Source organism: Lycium barbarum, chromosome 12 (assembly GCF_019175385.1).
Source record: "Lycium barbarum isolate Lr01 chromosome 12, ASM1917538v2, whole genome shotgun sequence".
NCBI classification, from domain to species: domain Eukaryota; kingdom Viridiplantae; phylum Streptophyta; class Magnoliopsida; order Solanales; family Solanaceae; genus Lycium; species Lycium barbarum.
Window position 1 is genome coordinate 43,645,809 of NC_083348.1, and position 17,619 is coordinate 43,663,427.

The window sequence follows — 17,619 nt, forward strand, 5'->3', positions numbered from 1 at the left end:
TTATCTTAGGACATCAAGGGGTCGCAATATTTTCAAGTATTGGAAAAAAAAAAGAAAAAAGGAAACCTACGATGTGAAATGAGGAAGCGCGAGAAGGTCAAGGAGGATAAGATAAAGGGTAAAGAACGGGCTTAAAGAGGAGAGCGTCTACAGGACGGACCCTCCCGAAATATTATAAAGCCCCATAAGGTCAGTTGAACATTCGAGGACGAATGTTCTAAAGGGGGGGGGGGGGGGGGGGAGGATGTTATGGCCCGCATTTTGAACGTTTGAATATTTCAAAGTCGTCGCGAAAAGTCAAGGACGAAAACCTTTTCAAATATTACATTAATGCACAAGTCGTTAAGAATACTATTTATGACCATTATTAGTATGAAAATATTGTGAGAGGCTAAGGGCAAGAAGAGAAATTGCAAAATGATCAATAGAAACAATGTGGAAGGTTAGGGGTAAAATGGTCATATTGAGAAAAGTCGAGGGACGAAATGGGAATTTCACAAAAAATTCATGAAGGTTCAAAGTGCCACATTGGCCATGTGTTGGAGAACATAGGGGTCAAAGTGCACATGGCAAGACTTGATTCATCTTTTAATTCAAGGAAAATTTCAAGAAAATTAAAGAATCTTCTAGATAAGTACGGAGCTCATCATACCGATCCACGAGACTCTACTAGACATACTCTTGTATCAAAGACCGGGTAACCTAGGGCTCTGATACCAACTTATCGCGACCTATTTTGCCTAAGCCGTGCAGGCACTTACCTTCCCACCCCGGTAAGCGAACCCTCAACCCAACAATAAATAAAGTCACAAAACATAACTAATCAAGCAAAAAAGAATAGATAAATAAGTCTCACGATAGACACACACACACACACACACACACACACACACACATATATATATATATAGTAGAATAGTGTGGAATATTAACAACATCCCCAGGGTCTAGTCAGAAAAACACAAGAGCATCTAAAGGGGAAATAGTACAAGTCTGGAATCATAATACATGAAGTATCTATGTCTCTGAATAGAATAGGACATAAAGATAGAAAAGTCCTCAAGGCAGCAAACGACCATGCTCACCCTAGAAACTCAAGAATAGAGCTGAAGCGACTATCAACCATGCGTTACGGAAGTGGATCCAACCTGATTTGCATTCATAAACGAATGCAGCAAGTGCAGATCAATACATAACAACAGTACTAGTAGGCATCATCGGCCGACTAATCATAGCTAACTCAATCCAGATAATAAAGCAGATAAACCAATAAGTATAAGCCAAATGTAATCAATCCAAGTACAAGTCATTGCCTAAGTAAGCATCTAATCCCAAATGTGCCAAGTCTAAATATATCAAGTCCAAATCCAATATCACAAATACATCACCAAACATATCAAAATCAAGTCATAATGCAATGCAATGCAATAGTTTATGAATGCAATGCAATGCCATGCAAATGTTGTGTACATATGTACTCCGGACGAAAATATCTACGTATAGGTAGCACAACCCAGTGTGACTGGCGAAGTCTAAGTGTCACCCGTCCCGGATCTTTGCCCAACAGACAGATGGGACCCCAGATCTTTACCCACAGGGGGTTCTCACCGGCACAACTCTGGGGGACCAGTAGAGTCTATGCACTATCAACAATTTCGAAACAAACATCGGATATCGACCATGCAATCAACGATTTTGGAATTAATCATCGGACATCGGCCATCTCACGTCACTCAAGTAAAAAAGTTTTATCAAGTATCAATTTCACTCAATCAATGATTCCTTGATGAACATCGGACATCGGCCATCTCACTTCACTCAAGTAAAACCGAGCCCAACACATCAAGTGTTTCATCAAATATCATCAATATCTCAACAGTGTATCACGAAATGAGAGTGCGTCCAATGCATGAATCACATCAATAATCATGCTCAATATCCCAAGTACCAACTATGGGTACGCCAACGATGTATACGAATCACAAATACCAACAGTGGGTATGCCAATAAAATAACCGAATCATAAGTACCAACAGCAGGTACGTCAACAACATATCTGAATACAACTACCAACAGAGGGTATGCCATCTATATCATAATCAAGAGGATAAAATAGAATCCAATATCTACCAATGACTCATGGCAGCAAGCCGGCATAATAGAACAATCAAATCACATATAACGGGGTAGCTAGCCCCAAACACACAACAGGGCCCAACGTAGGGCATTATCCAACTCGACTTCATACCCGAAGGTTCACATGGTATCTCCAACAATATAATCTAAATATGTGTTTCGCTATACGAAGTCTTACTAAAGGTAAGCCATAACCTACCTGGATGGCCGAATCGCAACACCAACAACTCACTCCTTTGCCTTGCCCTTCTGCTGAACCTCAGAACCAAAGTGGTCTAAGCATAATCGAATTCTAGATTAGAAATCATGAAGAATGATACTAATATTGCTCCTATTCAATTTAGGGCAATTCTAACGCTAGAAATTGGAGAAACGGGCCCAAAAGGGCAAAACAGGAAATTCAAAAGAAAAATACCAAATTAAGTACTAAGTGATCATAACCCAACCACCAAATTACTGATTTAACTCAAGGACTAGCCTAATTTCAGATTTCAAGCAAAACCCCCAAATTGAGTATAAACCCTAACTCTTTGATTTCGAAATTCAACACTAGAAAGGGAAGATATATGATTAACAAGCTTAGATTCATCAAAATCTATCATAAACACCATCAATTTGTCATTATTAACCCTAGGGACCATATTCACCAAAATCCTCTTCCAACTTCCATCACTAAGGGTTTATTAAAGGGAATGGGGGAATCAAAGATGATTATGGTTAAAGAAAGAGTAAAGGAATAAGCAAGATTTGCCTTCGAGAATATCTGCAAAATATCTCCAAGTACTATTCCCCAAAGCTCAAATGAGAAATGAGAAATAACGAGGGTCTAAAGGCTTTTAACACTTTATTAATTTTACAAACTGTCGTCACCCGCTTTAGCGGCACTAGGACAGCCCCTGCGGTGCCGCTTCAGTGGTCAAGGCAAAAAGCCTTGGACCGCTCCAGCGGCAGGGCTACCGCTGCAGTGGTACTGCTACCGCAGTGCTGGTGCCGCCAAAGCGGGCACTAGACACCAGAAACTTACCCAAGTTTCACCAATTGATCTGATTTTTTGGCTAGTTTCTGAGACCATCTGCTCACAAACCATGCATATAGACACACGTAAAGACACGCTACGAATGCACTCGCGACCTCGGAATTCCCAACGGAGGTCTTGTTGACCGAGTCAATCCCCGATGCCTTAATTCTAATTTCCTAACCTAAGTCCCAAAATGCATCAGAGTGCATTGGGAACCGAACCAAATACACTCACAAATTCTAAACAACATTCGGACCTCTCGGAATAGATGGAATTCTGAAAATGGTCCGTTTATCCAAAAGTCAACTTTGGGTCAACCATTTTTCACTTTAAGGCCATATTTCACAAAAGTTGCTAGAATCCAGTCTGGGCACCTCGAGAAGCATGCCAACGGTCCGCTCGGGTCAAAAATGAGCTAATCAATGCTCGGTAAAGGGTGAAAATGCCGAAAAGACTATAACGACCAAACGGGTCGTTACACATCTGCATTACATATTGCATCATTCATTCTATCTCATTGGTTGTGATTTTATTGAGCTAGTTGTCTGATTTTTTTTGCTTGTTGTTTGGAAACCTGTTGGACTGGTGGTTTAGAAGCTTTAGGTTATGACTCTAGATTTGGTGATTATTAAAATTATTATTATTATTATTGTGGTTTAGTAGAGGTTAAGGGTAGAAGTAGTAATAGTAGGCCAGCTCTCATCTCCATTTTCGTTTAGGTCGGTCGACCATGCTGCTGAGTACCTGTTGTTCTTTGTACTCATGCTATGCTTGTTGCACTCTTTTTGTGTGCAGATTCGGTGCCTAGTACCAGTGGTTCATGATACTATCCAGCTGCTCATTGAGGAGGCCTTTCTGGAGAGTTGGGGGTGAGCTACATGCCAATCCATATGGATATTCTCCATCTATCTTTACTTTCTCTCGTTATATTTCAGACAGTGTATTTTATACTCTTTCAAACTTGTAATCTTATATTAGAGTATCTTGTACTAGTGACACTAGATTTTGGGAGTTGTACTTCTTACTTCGTTCTTATGACAAGAAGGGGTTTAAAGACTAAATTTGACTCGCATGATATTTCTGCATGTTTAATTTATCCTTTTTATGAAATCGGGGTGTGTATGGCTTGCTAAATTGGTGGAGTTAGTGCCTTCACCACCTATGAATTTGGGTCGTGACATAGAAACATGTGATTCCATATTCGGAACATGGAGTATTTATGACTATACTTTTTTTTTTCAGTTTCAGCTTCAGTATATTACATGTTTATTGATCTAGAATGCCCTTTCCCCGAGCACCCCCAGTTATTCTTCTGTTTGATTTACATACAAGTACTATTCAAATTTACTTATGTCCCTTTTTGCTGGGGGACTACATATCACGATGCAGGTACTGATTATAGGAGGACGAATTTTGTTGCTAAGATTCTCGTACCAGCTGCTTGGTGAGTGATGTTAGGCGTATTTGTATGCTTAACCATCATATTTTACCTTGTTTAGAGGACGAATTAAGCTAAATACACCTAACAAATCATTAATCTTGCATTACAAACTAATTTGTCTGTGGTTGTAGCAATTAGGTACTTTGCGACGAAAACATGGTGATATTCGGTCAAAAATATATATTTACACATTGAATAAAGTGATGAAAGATGAAGAGATTTGGAGCAAAATTGAATAAATCGTGGGAGAAAAAAAGAAGAATGAAATAAGAAGGGAGACAAAATTAGTGGCCAAATGATTGAGCTTGTTACACTTCGTATTTTCGTACGTCAAGGTTCTTTATGAGATGGTTGCCATAGTTTCTGAAGCCGAGTTATTTCTAAGAATATGGGGAATTAGATATACTCATCTTAAGAATATGAGGGTTTAAGCCCAAAAAGAAAAATCATCACGAAAAATGAACGAGTTCGAAAAAACAGCAGGAAAAACCGAGAGTTACCAAGAAAGTTACCAAGTCAAAGAGCAATGGGAAAGATTTATCAAAAAGAAAAGAGATTATGACTTTCACAGGGCCGATTGCTCTTTGCCGTCAAATGGAAAGTTAGCTCATAGGGCTAGCGCTGGTACTAAGAAACTAATCAGAATAGAAGCTCTTCTTTCTCAAAGTCAACTTTCTCCCTTCTTGCTTTAGTGAAATAGGGGGCGCGGATGCTCAAAAGTGGAAAATAGACTGCACAAAAAGAAAAAAAAGAACAAAACACGAAGGACAGATAGGAGAAAAACCACAGAAGAAAACAACACTTAGTATGTGTTGAGAGGATTAAAGGCTGAACAAATCGACGAGAATATGTTTAAGGAAAAGTTGGGTTTTACGGGTGGATATACGGACCGTATAATTTTTACGGACTGTATATCTGGCTGACCCCCACCGTAAATTTGTTCCAGGAGGGGTGAGACACTGATTGGATTTTACGGTCCAATTATACGGACCATATAATTTTTACGGTCCGTAAAAGTGGATCGTAAATCTAAGTCGGTGCCAGATTTTTTTTTATTATACATTCGTACCCTCTCACTTTTATCTCATTTCCCTTAATTTCTCAGTCTCCAAACACCTCTAGAAACTTCTACAACATGTATGATCAACCCCAAGTGAAATCAAAGATAAAAAAAAGTAAGAATCAAGAGATTCAAGTGTTAGAAGCCTTACTAGGGTTTGTAGAATTCGAGTATCCCTTTGGTGTTGAAGTGGAAGTTTCATCCTAGTGGAATAATTTGATCTGGAGCTTGTTCTTGTGTGATTAAGGTAAGGTTTCCTCTCTATCATATGTTATTAAGGTTGCTTGATGGTTGTACAACGTGATTGAGGAAAGAAAGTGGAAAGAAAAGAAGTTCGGATATGAATTGGATGATATTTTGAGTAGTAAATTAACTTGAGCTATAATTATTAGCATGTTTTGAGCATAATCTCGTTATAAGGGATAATAATGATGTTGAGAAAGTGTTGTATACAAGTGTATAAGGGGTTGTGTTGAAGTTGTTGTTATAAATTGATTTTGAGAAGAAGTTTTGGGATTGTATTAAGTATAATTTGAATGGAATCTCTTAATCATGGCACTGTTGATGTTGTTATTGTTGTTTGAGAGTTTATTTGGAAATTGGTGGAAGTAGATAAAATGGGAGAAGTGCTCCCCAAATTCCGTTAGCTCAATAATTACTCTAGCTTGAGCTTATGAGTGTTTTCAGACTAAACTCTAGTACGAATCCTCTTGAATGTAGATTTGCGAGCTTGGGAGGAGAAACGTTAAATAGTTAAGGAGACAAAAAGGTATGTAAGGCTAACCTTTTCCTTCTGATAGCATGATTACTTCGATACGACCACATATACAAATTTCCTCCATGATGACTCCATTTCTAGAAATACTAAAGCTTATAGTTCTTGATGTTCTTATGATATTATTGAGCTTTGTTGCATGATTATAGATCTTGTTCATTGTTGTTGATCTCATCTTATGATATTTTTTCCTTCAAGGTGAGATATAGCGATGATGATGATTCCATAAAGGAAATCGAAGGTTTGCCGACCTTACGTCACTCTGATAAAGTTAGCTTTCATTTGAGTTCTCAAGCACGCTTTATATATATATATGTATTTTCTCACACCGCGCCGCGCTATAGCCGGCAGGCACGTAGATTTAATGTTAGACCCCGTATTTTATACGTCGAGTTATTCGCGAAGGAATCGACGTGAGATAGAAACCTCGGATTTTTAATTTCTAAACTAGAACTAATCGGTTATAAATTTTACTTAGTATAAAAATGTTATTGGAGATTAGGAACTACTTAATTGTGGTGTTAATTAAAACTTTGTGACAACCGTGAACCAAGAAGGAACACCAACGTGCAATACACAAAAGATGACTCAAAGTCATCTAAAACAAGGCTATTATGGAAGACATACACATATGCACTTAATGTTGATTCATCCACTACACTTTCATTATATTGTGGACAATAAAATTGGAAGAAATATACATGTAATACTCGGCCAAGATGGCTGAAAATTGGAGGAGAAAAAGTTGAAGCATGCAATTGAATAATGAAGGCATGCATTATTTTATGAAGACATAACATGTTGGAGGAATCATTTCATATTTAAATATTGACCATTCATCTTGTATGATTTCAATGGACAAAGGGTAGTGTATGAATCATCCACCACACATGCAATTGTCTTGTAAACAATTGAAAAGAAAGAAGAAAGTAAACAAAGGGAGGTGTTCGGCCAACACACTAGCCGAAAGTGTGAAGAAACAAAATGGAATTTTAGTGTAAAGTTGATTTAGTGACTCAATGCCATGAGTGGAGCATGTGTCCAACTTGTAGGCATCATATTTAAACAAATAATAACTAATAAATCAGCTATTACATTCATTTCAACTTCACAACACAAAGAAAGAAAACTAGAAAACCCTAGAGAGGGAGAGAGAAAGCATTCGGCCAAGGGGCTGAATTTTGAGCTCTTGAGTCTTGATCCAAAAATTGTTTTCCAAGGTGTTTCAACCCTTTATAAGGTCCCTAGAAACGTGAAGATAGTCATTGGAGCAACAAGAACCATTTTCATTTCAATTCACAAACTCTAGCCAAGTTGAGAAGTCAAGTTGTCAAGGTAAGATCTAACTTTCTTTTGCATGCATTAAGGGTGATGTAGATGTGTAGATATAAGTTGTATACATGAAATAAGGTGTGTTGATGTTGGAACATGATAGTAACCATGAGGTTATAGGTGTTGATGTTGAAGTATGGTTGTAACTTGATGAACATGAATCGCATGCATAAAATCATGAATGTTGGTGTTGGAATGACTATGTGGCCGAGGGGACTGTTTTGGTGGAATTAATGGACTAATTTTCTTTAATAAATATGGTTGTTACTATCATAGATCTCATGGTAAAAAGAATGAAAAGAATTGGAAGGTTAATGGTGAAGTTGTGTTAGTATGAAAATAATTGAATCTATGATTTTATGTGAGTGATGTTGAAGCATGTTGAAACCGTGTATGGACTGTTTTTGTAAGAAGTTAGTGAACTGATTTTACTTGATATTTTGATTGTTATTGTCATGAATGTTATGATGGAAATGAAGGTGTTTAATGGTTGGAGTTGAAACCAAAGTCGTTTGTGAGTTGTTGTAAGGATTATAGATATGACGATGTAGCTTAGTTGCGTATGAATTGATGTTGTGCTTATCGTGTGGATAGCTGGTCATAACTTACTGAAATTATATGAAAAGAAGACATGAAATAATGTGTAAGAATCATATGTGGTTTGCTTAGTATGTTCGTAAACGTTTGCAAGAATTCCGAACATTTTTATGTTGTCGGTTAGGGACTGTTTTGGACATGTTGTTGGTTAGGGACTGTTTTGGACGTGTTGTTTTGGCTAAGTTGGAAAAACTAATTATAGTTAAGAATATACATCATGTTGTCATAGTGGTTGGGATGTTATAGAATCGTTTCGACGAAATGTTATGACTATAGACTAACAGGAATAAATTGGACGTGTCATAATCGCATGTAGACTATTATGGGGTGTTGTAATGTGCGGACTGTTTTGACACGTTGTTGTTATTCTTATTGAGCTTGTGAGATTAATGATAATTAATATTATGCATTGTGTTGGATAGGCTGTTATAGGTTGTTACATGCAAACGTTAAGGCTACGAACTATTAGAAGTAACTTGAGAATGTAGTAGCCGTATGTGAATCGTTATTGCATGTTGTGAATGTGGGCTGTTTGGGATATTGTGTGGGCTGTCCGGATTGGTATTGAACACATAATTATTGATGTTGGATTGGTTGTATGTGGTTGGTTTGGATACAAGAGAAAACGTCGTCTAAACATCTAGAAAGGAGTTACTAACGTTAGAATATGTTTTGAATCTCCCCGTAACTTAAACGTAGTTGTTGGCATCTTAATATAGGTTGAAGTATTATTGGGCAGCGTATACATATTGTATGACGAATAAGCGCTAAAGGTATGTGAATTTAACCCTTCTTTCTTTTTGGCATGATCGTTGTGAAATGAATATACGATATATATACGATTCCAAAGGAAATTCCTATTCTTAGAGCCACTAGGATGGCTATTGATCTTGATTCCCATAACTTATGTTTTGTTTTATATATATTGATATGTATATATGATTTCAAAGTTCCATTTTGATATGATCCACAGGGACATCCGAAAGGTATATGTATGACTATTATTTGAAATTGCGAACGATGGTTCGTGTTGACTATCCTATTGAGTCCTTAAAAATGTTTTGAATTGCATATAGTTTCTCACTACTCTGCTCATGCATACCTCAATATATCTTTCACCGAGTCCCCGGCCGGGTATGTTATCGTGCACACTTCCATTGCATTGTTCGTCGAGTCCCTCATTAAAGGGCCGGGTACAATATATATATATATATATATATATATATATATATATATATTCTGGAGTTATGCTGTGTTATGGTGTTATGCTGTGTTATGATGTTATGCTGTGTTACGGAGTTATGTTGTGTTACGGAGTTATATTATATTCTGGAGTATGCTGTGTTATGGCGCCAGAGACGGGGTGGCGACCATGTTCACCGAGTCCCATAATGGGGCCGGATCTGACATATGATATTGATGTGCATGAGTTATGTTTCAAAAGCAAGTACTTGGTATTCTGGTTATTGTACTCATTTTCTGTACCTCTTATTTCAGTTATGATCCCATTTACTGTATTTCATGCTTTACATGCTCGGTACATATTCCGTACTGACCCCCTTTCTTCGGGGGGGCTGCGTTTCATGCCCGCAGGTGCAGATACTCGCTTTGGTGATCCGACAGCTTAAGATTCCCCTTCTGCTATTTTGGAGAGTTTCATTGTTCCGGAGCCCAAATTTGGTATAAATCCTTTCTAATCTAAATATATGCATATGTTGACTAAGGGTACGATGGGGCCCTGTCCCGTCATATTTACTGTTGAAACTCTTAGAGGTCTGTGGACATATGTGTGGGTTGTGTATGGGTTCTGTTCAACTGTGTCTATACGATGTGCTGTGGTATGATGTTCGTCTATAATGGCAGCCTTGTTGGCTTGCATATGATATTGATATGTGATGGCAGCCTTGTCGGCTTGCTTTTATATGTATAATTATGCGACAAATCTGAGACCATGGTTGGTCGTTATAAGATCCATATTGAGTTTGTTGTGAAAAGAACATATAGCTAAAGAACATGTATACGGGTGTCCAGGTCGGGCACCAATCACGGCCTACGGGGTTGGGTCGTAACATTTGCACACCACTACAGTGGGCAGGTTATGACGTTACGTCAGACGCGGGATGATGATGATGATAACACTGAGCCTAAATGGCCGGGTAGGATACTATATATATGTATGTATGAAAAATGTTTTTTTTTTTTTTTAAAAAAAAAACTAAGCATGCATGACATCCGCCTCAAGAGGCATTCAGAAGTACAGCTTGATCTCTTTATCTTATGATATCTTCATGCTTCCATTATTTTGTTACCCATGCCTTACATACTCGGTACATTATTCGTACTGACATCTTTTTTGTTTGTGTAAGCTGGTTCATGCCCGCAGGTAGACAGGGAGACAGACTAGACCCCTAGGCTACTTCATCAGCGATGGTACAGAAGCGCTCCATTTGTTCCGGAGCTGCGGTTCTGCTGGTATTATTCTTTTGTGTACATATATAGGCATGGCGGGGTCCTGTCCCATCTTTATGATGTTATGCACTCCATGTAGAGGCTCGTAGACAGATTTATATAGTTAGATGTCCTATAAACTCATCAGTTCATATTTTTTTATATATGATTTTGGCAATCTTGTCGGCTTGCGCATATAGGCATAGTTGATGATGATTATATAGATGTGCATTTATCTTTTGGGACTTATGCCCTTACAGATTATGATAGCTATGAGTTAACTTTGTGGTCCACCTAGATATGATTGTAAAATGTATGTTAAGAAGTGCTCGGGAGATTAGCTCCGGGTGCCCGTGTCACGACCCAACTCCGTGGGCCGCGACTAGTGTGCTGGACACCCGTACGCACCCAATAACCCAAACTAGCATATAAACAGAATATACAGATATAGAAGGCAATTGGCGTTACTAATTACCACAGATAAATAGATATAACGCGGGGAAACCGATAAGGCTATCGCAGAACATATCAACCCAAAACATATACACAACCCACATGTATGTCTATAGACCTCTACGGATAATAACAGAATCATAAGACGGGACAGGGCCCCGTCATACCCCTGAATAAAATATATATATGTACAATAGAAAAGTCTGTACCAAAATATAGGCTCCGGACAAGAGAGCCCTCCAAGACAGCAGAGTAGAATCCTACGCGGGTGGATCAGCAAATCGGTCGTCTGTACCTGCGTGGCATGAAACGCAGCCCCCGAATAAAGGGGGTCAGTACGGAATATGTACTGAGTATGTAAAGCCTAGAGTACAGTAATAAAATCATAATCGGAACAGAACGTACAGAAAATGAGTGTAATGTCCAGAATATCAAATGCATATTTACAAAACATAAATAGTGTATGCAAAAACATATGCCATATCCGGCCCCCGTCAAGGGACTCGGTGAACAGAAAGTGGTCGCCACCCCGACACTGGCGCCACAACACATCATACTCCAGAGTAGGGAATAACTCCGTAACATATCATATCATATCAGATGCCCATATCGTATCATATCATATCATATCATATCAGAATAGGCGTACATGGCACAGCATACTCCACAACCCATGTACATGTATACCTGCCCCCTCACATCGAGGTACGGCGAACAATGCAGTGGAATACGCTTGATAACATATCCTGGCCCGGGCTCAGTGAAGGAAACATTGAGGCATCCACTAGTGGAGTAGTGAGAAACTAAATGCAATATAAAGCACAATACATTTACAAAGACTCAGGGGGACGTCACGAATGACAAATCGTAATAATGAAATCGGACGATAATCATAGTAGGTGTATTCCGGATGTCATAATAAGTTACGTAGACATAATCTTTCTGGGGTCGTTTCCATGTTCCAAAATAATTTATAAGACTCAATGGAATATTTAAAACAATTGTCATTTAGTAGTTAGAAGAGTAGTTAAAACGTTTCCTTTAAATATTGCTTGGAAACAAATCAATAGCATAATAGGAGAGGATTTGGAAATAGCGGGCCCACCTCGGTTCAACCGGGGTGGCGTACACAAATTACATACAATAAGATTTATGGAGTCACTTATGAAGGTTTTAGTGTAATCCGGTTTCATTTGGCAAGTTATAGATGTTGGAGCAATTGTTTCAATGAGATATAAAGTACTCAATTCAATCCTATTGAATGAAAAAGTGTCAAAACTAAGCTCGGATTTCTAAGAGTGGATTCGTCCCCGAGGCTCGTATCTTACCCTATCATACCTAGGACATGCCAAGAGAATGAAAAGGAAAGCTTTACATACCTTATTCGCTCCTTACGCTTCTCCAACTCAATTCCCGTTTCCTCCAAAATCTACAATTGGTCACAATTACCAAATATCAATTGCAAGCCTTTTAGGAATTCAATCTTAACTCATACTTGTCTACAGAAATTTGGGCAGCATCTCCCCTATACATACAACATCCCCGAGATTTAACTCGGCCCCAAATATCAACAACCATACCAACAACAATACCAACAACATCAACAATCGAATTAAAACGCATTCTAGCATGAATAGTATTCTTTTCTACATAGTGCGACAACTTCCAATATAACTTCGCACTTCCAAGCCAATATCAATGTTTTCATATTCATTTACTAATCAAGATCATTCCAATACAATTCGGAAGCATTTTATATCATTCTACAAAATATTTACAAAATATAAAAAATTTCCACCAAAACCATGATTCATCCGAAACCTCTAATCTTCGACATAAATATTCATAACACATTTTCATCTTCCAATTTCACTAACAATAATCATAATTCGCACCTTAACAATTTCATTTTCATGATTACATAAATCTACCAAAAAATCACAAAACTTCCCATGACAACTTAACAACCAATCTTTCATGCCAATATGGACTTGCATCCCTCGAAATTCACCAACTATCATAATAATTCACATTTAGAACTCCACTTCCATAATTACATAAAAACTACATTAAAATCACATAATTTCCTATAATCATTTTCAACAATTTTCCATGCCAACTTGAACCATTTTCTTCCATTTCCATCACAAGGCTTCAACAACACAATTAACATAACAAATAAAATTTTTAATAATCCCTCTTCACCAACACTATTTTCGGCCACACATGCACATACCCATAACACACAATTTTCACACTTTACATTCCTTTCCACATTCTACAACACATATATATATTTCTTTCAAGACAAAAGGAATAAAATCTTACCTCTTTCTTCTTAGCTCCTTCACTTGTCCAAATTGTTAAACCGACGAAACAAGCGGTCTATCTTCCGAAACTACTATACCACGTTGTAGAGGGTCCTTGAATTAGTAGGAATACCACAAGAAAACAATTTTTGGAACAAAATTTCAAGGGGTGAAATTTATGGGGTATGGCCGAATGGCCTTTAATTATTTTGCTCTTCTTCTTTTGTTTTTCTCCTTCTCTTATTTCTTGAATCTTCTAAAGATAATGATCCTTTCTTATATAATTTATCACATGGAAAAATAAATAAATCATATGGGCTTGGGCCATGTATGGCCGGCCACCCCTCACATTTGGGCCTTATTTTCTCTTTTTATTTTTTGAGCCCAATTGGTTATGAATCTTGTTTTGTAATTCCCGAAACTAATTTCCAAAATTCCAATTTTGCCCTTGGCCTTCCTCAATATTTCCACATTAATATTTCATGAACAACACACATATATTAATTAAAATCAACATGTGACTTTATTTCTTACAAGTCAAAATTATTTTGAATTTTTCCGAATGTGCGAAAATACGGGGTATAACATCCCCCCCCCCCTTTAGAACAATACATATAACTTATTCATTAATCAGTATAGTCAGTTACGGAATTTAAATTACATGTAGGCATAGGAAACAGGTGAGGATATTTCTTCTTCATCTCCTCTTCAGCTTCCCAGGTCATCTCCTCCCTGTTATTGTTCCGCCACAATACCTTAATGGAAGCTACATCTTTATTGCGCAATCTTCTCACCTGACGATCCAGGATGGCTATAGGTCGCTCTTTGTAAGATAGTTCTTCCGTCACCTGAATATCATCCACCGGAAATATTCTGGAAGGATCGCCAACACATTTGCGGAGCATGGATACATGAAATACCGGATGTACTGCTTCCAGATCAGATGGTAGATCTAGCTCGTAGGCGACATTCCCAATCTTTCGAACAATCTGATAAGGCCTAATATATCACGGACTAAGCTTTCCCTTTTTGCCGAATCGCATTACGCCCTTCATAGGCGACACCTTCAGAAATACCCAATCACCAATCTGGAACTCCAAAGGTCGACGTCGTTTATCAGCATATGATTTCTGTCGACTCTGGGCTGCTAATAACCGCTCTCGAATGAGTTTCACCTTATCAACCGCCTGCTGGATCATATCTGGGCCGATTAATTCAGTTTTGCCAACATCGAACTAGCTGATCGGTGACCTGCACTTTCTGCCATACAAAGCCTCGTACGGTGCCATCTGGATGCTGGAATGGTAGCTGTTGTTATAAGCAAACTCAATCAGCGACAGATGATCATCCCAGCTACCTCTGAAATCAATAACACAGGCCCGCAACATATCTTCTAGCGTCTATATAGTGCGCTCGGCCTGCCCGTCGCTCTGAGGATGGAATGCTGTGCTCAGACTCACCTGAGTCCCCAATCCTTCCTGAAATGATCTCCAGAAATTCGCTGTAAACTGGGTACCTCTGTCATTGATAATGGATATAGGAACTCCGTGAAGTCTTACTATTTCTTTAATATATAGCCTGGCATAATCCTCAGCTGAATAAGTAGTTTTGACTGGAAGGAAATGGGCTGATTTTGTCAGCCTATCAACAATAACCCATATGGAGTCATACTTCCGTGGAGTGCGAGGCAAACCTGTAATGAAGTCCATATTAATTATCTCCCACTTCCATGTCGGAATTTCCATTTCTTGTAACAGTCCACCCGGCTTTTGATGTTCGATCTTAACTTGCTGACAATTCGGGCACTGGGCAACGAACTCTGTGATGTCCCGTTTCATGCCATCCCACCAGTACAAGCATCTAAGGTCATGATACATCTTCGTCGATCCCGGATGGACAGAATAACGGGCATAGTGTGCTTCGCCCATAACCTGATGTCGTAGCCCTGCAACATCAGGAACACACAATCTGCCTCGATATAACAATATCCCGTCTGGTGTAAACTCGAATGGAGTCTTCTCCTTTTCGTGGGCTGTGTCTCTGTACTGTGCTAAAACAGGATCTTCATATTGGTGCCGCTTTATGTCTTCCCTAATAGATGATTCAGAAACCCCTCGGACAGAAATTCCCGTACCTCCAGAATCGGCCAGACGAACTCCAAGATTAGCCAGTTGGTGAATATCACGTACTATCTCTTTCCCCTCCGGTTGCAATTCTGCCAAGCTACCCATAGACTTGGGCTATGTGCATCTGCTACAACATTAGCTTTGCCCGGATGATACAGAATATCAACATCATAGTCTTTCAGCAGCTCCAGCCACCTCCTCTGCCGCAAATTCAGCTCCTTCTTCTTAAAGATATACTGGAGGCTCTTGTGATCTATATGTATATCAACATGGACGACATATAGATAGTGTCTCCATATTTTCAAAGCATGGATTACCGCTGCTAGCTCCAGATCATGGGTAGGATAATTTGTTTCATGCTTTTTGAGCTGCCGGGAAGCGTAGGATATAACTCTGCCGTACTGCATTAATACACAGCCTAACCCAACGCCGGAAGCATCACAATAAATAACATACCCATCTGGTCCCTCTGGAAGAGTCAGAACTGGAGCTGTAGTCAACTTCTCCTTCAGCAACTGGAAACTTCGCTCGCAAGCATCAGTCCACTGGAACTTGGCTCCCTTCTGAGTTAGCCTCGTTAAAGGCGCTGAAATCTAAGCAAACTTTTTCACAAATCTTCTGTAATAGCCTGCTAATCCCAGAAAACTACGTACCTCAGTGGGCGTTGTAGGTCTAGGCCAATTCTTTACGACCTCAATCTTCTGTGTGTCCACCCGGATGCCATCAACTGCAATAATATGTCCCAAAAATGCCACTGAAACCAGCCAGAATTCACACTTGGAGAATTTTGCATATAGCTTCTGATGCCGAAGTACCCCAACTACCGCTCTCAAATGATCTGCGTGTTCCTCCTCTGACCGAGAGTAAACCAGAATATCATCAATAAATACAATCACGAACATATCCGGGAACGGTCTGAATACCCGATTCATCAGATCCATGAATACCGCTGGAGCGTTAGTCAGTCCAAAAGACATCACTCTGAATTCATAATGCCCATATCGGGTCCGGAATGTTGTCTTAGGAATATCAGCCTCTCGTACCCGTACCTGGTGGTAGCCTGACCGCAGATCTATCTTCGAAAAACACTTAGCGCCCTGCAACTGATCAAACAAATCATCAATTCTGGGGAGGGGGTATTTATTCTTTATGGTTACCTTATTTAACTGCCGATAATCGATACACATACGCAGCGACCCGTCTTTCTTTCTTACAAATAATACCGGGGCTCCCAAAGGCGAGGTGCTGGGTCTGATGAAGCCTTTCTCCAATAAATCCTTCAGCTGCTCTTTTAATTCTTTTAATTCTGCAGGTGCCATCCTGTTCGGGGGAATAGATATAGGCTGAGTATCTGGCAGCTCATCAATAGTGAACTCTATCTCCCGCTCTGGAGGAAGACCTAGAAGCTCATCGGGGAATACATCTGGAAATTCATTAACCACCGAAACTGACTAAAGAGTTGGTGCTTCTGCTTTCAAATCTTGCACCCGAACCAGATGATAAATGTACCCTTTTCTGATCATCTTCCTCGCCTTAAGGTATGAAATAAACTTACCTTTCGGCGATGCTGTATTACCTGCCCACTCTATAACTGGTTCCCCAGGAAATTGGAAGCGAACCACCTTTTTCTGGCAATCAACATTAGCATAACAGGAAGCTAGCCAATCCATGCCCATAATAACATCAAATTCAATCATATATAACTCCACCAGATCTGCCTTAGTATCTCAGCCACATATAATTACAGAACAATCTTTATATACCTGTCTCGCTATAATAAAGTCTCCAATCGGTGTAGCTACTTCAAATGTCTCTATAGGTTTGGGCATTATACCAATTTTACTAGCGACGAGAGGAGAAATATATGACAAAGTAGAACCTGGATCAATCAATGCATATACAGATCGGCAGAAGACCAATAATG